A 12,221-nucleotide genomic window follows, 5' to 3' on the forward strand; every position below is an offset into this window, starting at 1 on the left:
GATGGAAATATCGGGATAATATTGATATCGATAAAAATTACATGGAAACCACGGAAATTGTAAGAAAAACTTGGAAATTTTTATTGAAACTTTGCAGGATGTTTATTTAGTCAATTATCTATTAGTTTATCACAAAAAATTGGAAGGAAATGCATTGCATGATGGATTTAACTGATTTAAGTTGATTATATAGCGAGCTGGCAAACATTGTGAGTGTAGAAAATATGTAGTAATTAATGAAAGAAGTTTAAACACATCAATTGGGGCTTATTGCGACAAGTTTTTTAGATATGACATCGCATCAAGTCGTCTTTTGTGTTAATTTGTAATCTTAACTGGTTAAATTAAGCGGTACATCCAATTGGGGCTTATAAACATTTTAATTCTCTTTAAAAATCTAAGGGCATTTTGATAAGGATTTTAAGTGATTCTTTATAGTTTAAGGGGTATTCGATCATGATTTTTAAGAAATTCATACATTCCAAATGTATTCATTTAGAAATTGATTCGAAGAGATTTTTAAAAAGTTGGGAAACTCGAAAAAATTAGAAATATTTCACATAATATTTTAAACATTCTCAAATCGCTTCCTGAAATTTTGAGGGAATTCACTTAAAATTTTACATAAAAGTTTTAAAAATTATTAAACTTCATCAAAATTCATAAATTTTTAAATCTATTATAATCCTTTAAAATCTGAATGGAGTAAAAAATTCAAATCTAAACCTAGTATGAAACAATCACTAAATTACATAAAATTTCTAAACCAAATATAATAATGATCAATTACAATTCTAATATTGTAATTACTTGGAGTTTTTTAGGGCAATTTAAGTAGATGATTTGGGGGCCGAAACTTGGTTAAATCCCTAAATTGCTAATTGAAACGAGAAAGAAGAGAAGACAGAGAGAACGAGAGGCTCCCCGTCTTCCTTTGTGCTAGTAATCCATGGCGTCAACGAGTCAACATCCCTCATCCTCATCGCCCTCCTCTCCCTCTTCACAATCTCCACCACCGCATCAAGGCCCTGCAAAACCCTCTTCGTTTCCTCATACTCATTCTCCCTCCGCCGCCTCCCCTCATCCTCTTCCTCCTTCGGCTTCGTCACCATCGTCACCGAGATCAGCCAGATCCGCCCCGTCCACCTCCACCCCACCCGCTTCGACGACGGCTTCGTCCCACACCCTCACCACCACGACGCCAGCGAGAAGCGAACATCGGCACCCATTCTCCTCCTCCCCCCAGAGCCTGCCCCGTCGGCGCCGCGCTCGCCTCCGTCTCTGTTCCGCGTCTGCTTCAACCCAAGATCAGCCAGATCCCTCTTCGTTTCCTCCTACTCATTCTCCCTCCGCCGCCTCCCCTCCTCCTCTTCCTCCTTCGGCTTCGTCACCATCGTCACCGAGATCAGCCAGATCGGCGTCGTTGAGGCGCAGATCTTGGGTTTGAGCATGGATTGCAGAGAGATCTGGGCAGCTGGGGGGACGACGCAGCCTCGGCTGCCTTTCCGACGACGGATCAACGACGATTTTTTCGATAATATCGAAAATATCGCGATATTTTGACGATAATGAGACGGATACCTCAGAAAATATCGGAACCTCAGAAAAACGATAATATCAGCGAAATATCGCCGATATTATCGATATTTAATTCCATGATAGGGACAAACCAACAATGGTGAAACATTCATAATTTTGTTGTAAATAATGGGTATGTTTGCCCACATGTGTGTACTATATACTCACAAGTTAAATAGTAATGTTTTGTAATTTTCTATTGAAGTGGCTCTATAAATAGAGCACTTCATTTGTGCAAAAGAGTGAATAAGAAGAAGAAAGAAAAGAGAAATATATCTAATAGCCATAATATACATTACTTCCTCTGCAACAGCTTGTGTTGGTATAATACTCTGCAACTGCTTCGTTCCTGTCCCGAGTAAAGGTTATCTCTCTATAAATTTTGCCTATTTATAACACGTTATCAGTACGACTCTCTAATCATTTCTCATTTCCTTTCACCGAAAGAAAAAAAAAATGTTTCCTCTAAGGTTTTTACTGTTCTTCTTCTTCCTCTCCCTCAATTGCTGGGTATACCCTCGCGAAGAATTATTTGCACCATGTTTACTTCTAGTTCTCCAACTAACATTCACTTATATTCTTGATTTCTTGTTTGGTGTAGATATTGACTACTAACCCACTAATTATTTATGCAATCCAAGATTGTGCGGTTCTATCGCCTATCTTGGATTGCAGATCTAATTTTACTGCAAATTTTAAGTGGAGCGGTATAATCGCCCGCTCTATCCTGCATATTTAAATTTGCCCGTTATTTAATTTTATCGCAATTTTAGGTAGTGTGAGATAATCACCCACCCTGCTTTGCATATTTAATTTTATCGCAATTTTAGGTGGTGCGGTATAATCGTCCACCCTGCTTTGCATATTTAATTTTATCGCAATTTTAGGTGGTGCGGTATAATCGTCCACCCTGCTTTGCATATTTAAATTTTATCGCAATTTTAGGTGGTGCGGTATAATCGCCCAGGTGGTGCGGTATAATCGCCCAGGTGGTGCGGTATAATCGTCCACCCTGCTTTGCATATTTAAATTTTATCGCAATTTTAGGTGGTGTGGTATAATCGTCCACCTTGCTCTACATATTTAAATTTTCCTGCTGTTTAAAGTAGTGCGGAATAATCACCCATCCTATACTTATTTCGATGAGAATGGTGCGGTACAATTGCCCTTCTCATTAATTGTGTAAATCTCGAGCCTGAAGTTTCGAGTACTTATCATTTTGGCCTGAAGATCAAAAATTTGTAAGAACCAAAAGTTCTAACAATATATTTCTCCAGTACACATATTACTGCAAGTTCTTACACACCTCATTTTTCTTTCAGAAAAGAAAATGGCAAACTTGGCAAAACTTGATTTTGCTGCCCTGGACATTACTGGAAAGAATTACCTTACATGGGTACTGGATACCAAGATCCATCTGGAAGCAGCAAATCTTGGAGATACCATCAAGGAAGAGAGCAGCTCATCCTCTCAAGATCGGGCAAAGGCCATGATTTTTATTCGTCGCCATCTTGATGAGGCACTAAAGAGCAAGTACTTAACGGTTGAAGATCCGTTAGCCCTTTGGAATGCCTTGAAAAACAGATACAATCACCAGACAACGGTGATTCTTCCAAAAGCTCGCTATGACTGGACTCACCTAACGATCCAGGATTTCAAATCAGTGGCTGAGTACAATTCGGCGTTGTTCAGAATTACCTCTCAGATGAAACTCTGTGGGGATACTATCATTGAGGAGATGTTATTGGAAAAGAATTTCAGCGCATTCCACGCCTCTAACATGGTACTGCAACAGCAGTATAGAGCGCGAGGCTTCACTGAATACGACCAGCTGATATCTGTGCTCCTGGTAGCTGAACAGAACAATGAGCTTCTCATGAAAAACCATAATTCCCGACCTACTGGATCAGCACCGTTCCCAGAAGTGAATGTTGCTTCCCTTGAAAGGAATACCATATCCTCCCGTGGCAATAATTACAAACGAGGACGTGGCCACAAGCAAGGTCGGTGGAAAGGGAAAAGCAAGAACCATGGTGTCCAATTTCACAACCAGGTTCCAAGGTATAATCGAGGCCCGAGCTTTAAAAATACCAATCGCCAGAAAGGAAAAGCTCATGTGAACACTCCTAGAAATCATGAAGGAGGTTGCCATAGGTGTGGTGGCAACGGACATTGGGCGCGTACTTGTCGCACCCCAAAGCATCTGGTGGAACTATATCAAGCCTCCTTCAAGAAGAAGGGTGTCGAGATCAATTTCCTTGACCAGGCTAAACCAATGGAAACCCCTGATCCAGTGACCAATTTATCAGGACAGTTAAAGACAACCCACCTGAATGCTACAGACTTTATTAATGAAAGAGGGAATGAAGTTTATGGGTCCGATTGAATTATTTATGTTTAATGTACTCATGTTATTTGTACCTGTGGTTTAATGCTCGCATTTTCAATTCAATAAAAGTAGTATTCCAGTATGAATAAACTGCTTTTTCTTTACTCAGAGATCATGGATAAAAATTATGGTTATTCTCAAAACAAGATCAATGGCGGAGACTTTTATCTTGCAGATAGCGCAACCACGCATTCAATACTTCGAGATCGAAAGTATTTCTCGAATTTGGTACTTGCAAAAGTAAAGGTAACAACAATATCAGGACCATCAGATGTAATTGAAGGCTCAGGAAAAGCCCAGATTATGTTACCAAATGGAACAATATTGTCTATAAAGAATGCATTATATGCTACTCGGTCCATTCGAAATTTGTTGAGTTTTAAAGACATACGTCTAAATGGATACCACCTTGAAACGAAAAGTGTAGAAAATATGGAATATTTATGCATTACCTCCAATGATACCCAGAAGCGTATATTGGAGAAGTTGCATGGTTTATCGAGTGGATTGTATTGTACATACATAAAGACAGTTGAGGCATATACTGCCATGAACCAGAAGTTCATTGATTCAAAGGTTTACATGCTTTGGCATGACCGTCTAGGTCATCCAGGATCTACCATGATGCGTAGAATCATTACCAACTCTAATGGACATCCATTACTGAGCAGACACATTAATGTCTCGAATGATAAACCTTGCAAGGCTTGTTCCCAAGGGAAGTTGGTAATTAGACCATCACAACTAAAGGTTGATGATGAATCCCCATCATTTTTGCAAAGAATTCAAGGGGATATTTGTGGACCTATTCAACCACCTTGTGGACCATTTCGATATTTTATGGTTTTGGTTGATGCATCTACCCGATGGTCACATGTTTGCCTATTGTCTACTTGAAATGTAGCTTTTGCAAGACTTCTTGCTCAGATAATTAAGTTGCGAGCACAGTTCCCAGATCATCCCATTAAGTCCATTCGACTTGATAACGCTGGTGAATTTACGTCTCAAACCTTTGATGATTACTGTATGGCACTGGGCATTAATGTTGAACACCCTGTTCCTCATGTCCATACTCAAAATGGTTTAGCAGAGGCATTTATCAAGCGGCTTCAATTAATAACCCGCACTCTTCTCATGAAAACAAAATTGCCAGTTTCTACATGGGGACATGCCATATTACATGCTGCATCATTGGTTAGATTGAGACCTATAGCCAACCACCAATACTCATCAATACAACTCGTGTTTGGACATCAGCCAAATATTTCACATTTACGAGTTTTTGGTTGTGCTGTTTATGTGCCTATTGCACCACCACAACGAACTAAAATGGGACCTCAGCGCAGATTGGGAATTTATGTGGGTTTTGATTCACCATCTATCATTAGATATTTGGAACCTTTGACTGGTGATGTGTTTACAGCTCGTTTTGCTGATTGTCATTTTGATGAGACAGTTTTCCCATCGTTAGGGGGAGAAAAGACCGTTCCAGAAGAACGACAAGAGCTAACATGGGTTGTTCCCACCTTATCTCATTTTGATCCAAGAAGCACTCAATGTGAAAACGAAGTGAAAAGGATCGTTCATCTTCAAGGTATTGCTAATCAAATGCCAGATGCATTTAATGATGCTTCGAAAGTGACACAGTCATATATACCGGCTGCAAACGCACCTGCAAGAATTGATGTCCCTGTTGGACAAAATAAAGTGGCAGCGAATGATTCATCCAGTGCACGCCTGAAGCGTGGTAGACCCCCAGGTTCAAAAGATTCAGCCCCTCGAAAGAGAAAGATGAGGGCCCAATTGAACCCAAATGATATCATTCAAGAAAAGGAATTGAATGATAAATCCACAATTCGTGACTCTGTACTTCCAGAAAAAGAAAATGTCTTTGATAAGACACATGTCCCTGAAGAGACAGAAGTACATGAAAGCAAAGAAATATCCATAAATTATGCATGTACTAATGAATTGTGGGATCGAAATGAAATAATCATCGATGACATGTTTGCATTTGCAATAGCCACTGAAATTATATTAAGTGATGATATTGAGCCCCGCTCTGTTGATGAATGCAAACAGAGACAAGATTGGCCTAAGTGGAAAGATGCAATCCAGGCAGAATTAAAATCCTTGGAAAGACGAAGTGTTTTTGGACCAGTAGTCCAAACCCCGCCTGGTGTGAACCCCGTAGGTTATAAATGGGTATTCACAAGGAAACGCAACGAGAAAAACGAGATTGCAAGATATAAAGCACGACTCGTTGCACAAGGTTTTTCATAAAGACCTGGAGTTGATTATGAAGAGACATACTCTCCTGTAATGGACACAATTACGTTCCGTTACTTAATAAGTTTGGTGATTTCAGAAAAACTTGACATGCGACTTATGGATGTCATCACCGCGTATCTATATGGAGAATTAGATACTGACATATATATGAAAGTCCCAGAAGGACTTAAGTTGCCTGAAGCAACTAACAAACCACGGGGTATGTTCTCAATCAAATTAAGGCGATCACTATATGGGCTGAAATAATCTGGGCGAATGTGGTATAATCATCTCAGTGAGTATTTGATTAAAGAAGGATATGCCAACAATGTCATCTGCCCTTGTGTGTTCATTAAGAAATCAAATACTGGATTTGCTATAGTGGCAGTATATGTCGATGATATGAACCTAGTTGGAACCCTTGAAGAGCTCAACAAAACTGCTGAATATCTGAAAAGCGAATTTGAAATGAAAGACCTTGGGAAAACCAAATATTGTCTAGGCCTGCAGATCGAGCATTGTGTTAGTGGAATTTTGGTCCATCAATCAGCTTACATTGAAAAACTACTGAAGCGATTTGGCATGGACAAGGCTTATCCACTTAGCACCCCAATGGTCGTTCGTTCTTTAAACATTAAGAAAGATCCATTCCGTCCAAAGGAAGATGATGAACTGGTCCTTGGTCCAGAAGTACCATATTTGAGCGTAATAGGTGCTTTATTGTATTTAACATAATGTACTAGACCAGATATAGCTTTTTCAGTTAACTTGTTAGCCAGGTACAGCTCTGCTCCAACAATTCGTCATTGGAAGGGAGTCAAAGATGTTCTACGATACCTTCGTGGGACAACAGATATGGGTCTCTTCTACTCAGACAAGCCCACAAATGAACAAATCCTTGTTGGATACGCAGATGCTGGTTTTCTCTCCGATCCGCATAAAGCCCGCTCACAAAATGGATATGTGTTCACTAATAGAGATACTGCAATTTCATGGCGATCAACAAAGCAAACGCTAGTTGCAACATCTTCCAATCATTCGGAAATAATTGCTTTACATGAAGCAAGTCGTGAATGTTCTTGGTTAAGATCAATGATCCATCACATCCGGAATTCATGTGGTCTACCTTCAAAGACAGACACTCCAACTGTCATCCATGAAGATAATGCAGCCTGTGTCGCCCAGATGAAGGAAGGATTTATCAAAGGTGATTAGACTAAACACATATCTCCAAGATTTTTCAGCGCACATGAGCTTCAGAAGGCTAAAGTTATTGAAGTCAGACAAATCCGTTCCAATGAAAATTTAGCAGACTTGGTCACCAAATCTTTACCAAAGTGCACATTTCAGAAGTTGGTACAGGGAATCGGATTACGTCGGCTTACAGATTTGAAGAATGCGGAATCAGGGGGAGATACAATTTAGGGGGAGCATCCATGATACATGCATGTTGTACTCTTTTTCCTTCGCTTAGGACTTTTCCCACTGGGTTTTTCCTATCAAGGTTTTAACGAGGCAACCTAAGCATGCTCAACACCATCCAGGTAAAGTTGTACTCTTTTTCCTTCGCTATGGTTTTTTCCCACAGGGTTTTTCCAAGCAAGGTTTTAATGAGGCAACTGATGTTGATATGTGGGCATCCAAGGGGGAGTGTTGTAAATAATGGGTATGTTTGCCCACATGTGTGTACTATATACTCACAAGCTAAATAGTAATGTTTTGTAATTTTCCATTGAAGTGGCTTTATAAATAGAGCACTTCATTTGTGCAAAAGAGTGAATAAGAAGAAGAAAGAAAAGAGAAATATATCTAATAGCCATAATATACATTACTTCATCTGCAACAGCTTGTGTTGGTATAATACTCTGCAACTGCTTCGTTCCTGTCCCGAGTAAAGGTTATCTCTCTATAAATTTTGCCTATTTATAACAAATTTTAAAATTTGCCTTCTCCAAATTTTCAGATAAATATAAATAAATAAAAAAAATAATGAAACCCCACTGAGTGGTTAGTAATTAAGTTTATTGTTATAAATAGGTAAAAGTTTATTGATATCTTGCTTAATGAAGAAGCTATTACAAGAGAGAGTATTTATAGTCCTAGTTAACTGACTCTTCTAACAGATATAATAAACAAGCTAATTTGTTTACATGTGGCATCATCTCAGCCTTACAATCTTATACTTCTAACATTCTCCCCCCTCAAACTCAAGATTGGGGCACCCAATCATGAGGTTGAAATAGTCAGATTGTCAAAGAAAATTAGTGTAGTATTACCTTTGTGATCAACATCTCTAGACTTAGTGCAATTCATGAAGAACATATTTTGATACGTCATGAAAGATCGATTGAATTCTTCCAACCATTTGCACAAGTAATCTAATTATAGCAATAAGAAATTCAAACTTAAAAAGCTAACTCAGCAACCCAGCAATTAAGAAATAAGAAATCATTCTCAAAGTACATCCAAGATAAATGCTTCTGAGCAAAAACTTGGGGCCTCCACCTTTGTCAGTAATTAGCATATGATATGCTAGCTTAAGATCAACAATACTTGCACCATCACATAACCTACTCAAGGTATGCATTTCACCAAGTTTTCCAATGTTGTCATAGTCTTCTTGCCAGTGATAAGAGCATATATCTAATAAGGCATTACTTGTCTCCAGAAGAATGCCACCAGTCTCTAAATTTCCCAAAGGTAAACGTGTTAATTTTTCATCAGATGATTTGATGGTAAGATTAGATTCGAGTGATGGAAGGTAACTTGTAGAATGGCACAAAGAAGTTGATACATTGATTTCATGATCTGAGCACTGAAATGATGGTATTAATGGAGTATGGTGAATGTGGTTTTGTAAATCATACAACTCAATAGACAAAATAGCTTTCTTTGTTACCACCATTTCTAGCTTCTCACCAAACATGCTTTCTATTCTTTCCTTATCAGCTCCTTCACTAGTCATGTCATTAGTCACATCATATTCTATTGGAATATAATCTCTCTTCCTGCCATAAACATGATTACATCCACTGAAACATCCATCATTGGGCCAACAATATTCATAATATTATGTCGGTGAAGGATGAGAGCCAAGAATTCCTTGAGATATTTTCAATGTACTTTGACATGATTCAGGGGCTGAAACTGAAGAGTGAGTATTAAGTATGTGACTACAATGAGTAGCAAAATGACCCTTCTGTGAATTAGGATATGAAGATGGAGGTAAGCCAAGAGCTCCTGGTGAAAATTGAGGAAAAGACTTGTATGTATTAAACCTTGGACCATTATTGTAATGGAATTGACCTTTACCACATCGCAACACATTAGACAAGTGAGATGGCATAGAAGATGGTGTTACATACAATTGGTTTTGTCCAGTGAAACTGGTAAGCATAGCAGTTGTTAGAGGTGCAGATGAATAGGTCATATTTCTGTACAAGTAAGTGACAGCATTATTGTTCCTTCTATTACAAATTTGAGATGGCTCAGGTGAATCAGTGATTCTGTAAATATAATTAGATGCACTATGACCTTGTTAAGCACACAATTGGCAAGTGATTGTAGAATAAGAAGCTCCATTACTAAACTGTGAAGTGAAATCATGTACAACACGTTTAGTATTAGAATACATTTGGCCTTGATTATACTGAAACTTGTATGTGCCCTTTTGATTTTGAGTAAAAGGATTGATTGTGTTCATCTGCAAGTAATTGGGATCGAAAATCTTTGAGAGAAATAACATTTTCTCTGCCACGGATCACACATCTAAAGGTGGCAAGCCATTAAGAGCAAGAATAACAATGTCCTCATCTGCAAATGTGACTCCAGCAGCAGCAAGAAATTCTCTTGCTTCCTTGATTCTTTGCAAGTACCGAGTCACAGAATCAGTGACCTTCTTGATGGTATAAAGATTTGATTTCATTTTAAAGATTGCAGTCCTACTCACGATAAAGAATTGTTCTTGAAGCCTAACCCATAAATCCCTTGCACTTGTGCTACCAATAGCATAAGAAATTGCAGAAAAGGATAGGGTTGCAGTAATGAGATGCATAAGTGTCCTATCATGCATTTTCCAGACCTTGTATTCATCTGTCTCGGTTCTTGAAGATGAGACATTAGTCGTCACCTCAGAATCTCCAGAATAGGTAGAAGGAAATTGGAAAGGACACATATTTGTGCCATCAACAAACCACATAATCCCATGACCTTCAAGCATCAATTGCATCTGAAAGTGCCATTAAAGGTAGTTGGTCTCATCCAACTTAAGTGAAATCAATGTTGAAATGGATGAAATTAACCCCGTAATCAGTGATTGCAAGATCTGCAATTGACTCGCAGTAACCATGTTGATCAGTTTTCTCAGTGAACTTAAAATAAACACTTGGTGTGTAAGAACTTGCAGAAAACAAATGGCAGAAATGGGTAAGAATCACAACCCAAAAATTCAGAAAAGAAATCACAGAAAGATCGTAGAAGAAAAAAATAGGTAGTGGAAGCAAAGAACTAGGGATCAAAAAAGCTTGCAACGAAGCTTATCAAATAACTAGTGATCGGTGATTGCAAGATTTGAAGTTGATTCGCCATTACCATTTCGAAAAATTGTAGAGAAATCTACTTGAAGAAAAGACTCAAACACCTTGTGTGCACAAAATTTCAAAGCGAAGAATGAAGAATTGGGTAATCTTGATACACCCACAAGATAAAAGAAGAAAGAATTTCGTGTAACGGAAGCAAAAGAAAGGATCAAAGAAGCTGATCAAGCTTTAATGGTGATTGATGCCATTATGTCACATCCCAATCTCTACTCCGCCGTAGCATAATATTATCCATTTTAGGCCTCGGCCACGCCTTCACGGTTTTGTTTCTGGGAACTCAGACGAAAACTTCCCAATGTGTCACCCATCCTAGGATTGCTCTCGCCCAAACTCGCTTAACTTCGGAGTTCTGATGGAACCTGAAGCCAGTGAGTTCCCAAAAGGCCTTGTGCTATATGGAGGTAGGCATGTACATATAAGGCACATCACCCCCTCTCCTTTGGTCAATGTGGGATGTTACAATCCACCCCCTATAAGGGCCCGACGTCCTCGTCTACACACTCACACCACACATCAGAATGGTTCTGATACCATTTTAACCAAGTATCTCAATTTATATGAATGTAGAGAGAGAGATGGAGATAGAGAAATATGATTGAATTGATATCTTACTTAATGAAGAAGCTATTATAGAGAGTGTATTTATAGTCCTAGTTAACCGACTATTCTAACAGATATAACAAACAAGCTAATCTGTTTACATGTGGCATCATCTCAGCCTTACAATCTTATACTTCTAACAACTATATAATAAAAGGATTGCAAGTAAAATGAGGAAGAGAGGAATACTGATATTATTGTTTTCAGTTCTTTCAATTGTTGTCTTGATCACCCGTGAAGTGCTTTATTTATAGAGCCACATCCATAGGTTTATAAAGAATGAAAATCACCCTTGATAAATCAAACAATCATCCGTGATAAACCACTTTTGAAAAAACATAAAACAACAAACTATTCCCTACTATTCACTACTATTCCCATGTGGGCATTCAATCGTTCTCATAATTTTTACAATACTACCCATTGGATGCCCACATATCAACATCAGTTGCCTCATTAAAACCTTGGTTGGAAAAACCCAGTGGGAAAAAACCATAGCGAAGGAAAAAGAGTACAACTTTACCTGGATTGTTGATATAGTGTTAAGCATGCTTATGTTACCTCGTTAAAACCTTGATAGGAAAAAACTAGTGGGAAAAATCCTAGTTGAAGGAAAAAGAATACAGCAAGCATGTATCATGGATGCTCCCCCTAACATGTATCTCCCCTTGATTCCACATTCTTCAAAGTTAACTGATTGGTAAGCCGATGTAATCCGATACCCTGCATTAGCTTCTGAAACGTGCATTTTGGTAGAGATTTGGTGAACAAGTCTGCCAGATTTT

General features: G+C 38.5%; 2 protein-coding genes across 3 annotated transcripts in view; one reads left to right on the plus strand and one right to left on the minus strand.

The window, feature by feature from the left end:
- LOC126584252 (uncharacterized) overlaps positions 1-12,221 on the minus strand; it is a 74,411-nt gene that overhangs the window by 9,115 nt on the left and 53,075 nt on the right. The window lies entirely within an intron of this gene.
- Positions 1-12,221, plus strand: part of LOC126585385 (uncharacterized) — a 74,223-nt gene that overhangs the window by 7,852 nt on the left and 54,150 nt on the right. The gene's annotated exons all lie outside the window — the stretch shown is intronic.

This window comes from Malus sylvestris, chromosome 1 (assembly GCF_916048215.2).
Source record: "Malus sylvestris chromosome 1, drMalSylv7.2, whole genome shotgun sequence".
In the NCBI taxonomy this organism is placed as follows: domain Eukaryota; kingdom Viridiplantae; phylum Streptophyta; class Magnoliopsida; order Rosales; family Rosaceae; genus Malus; species Malus sylvestris.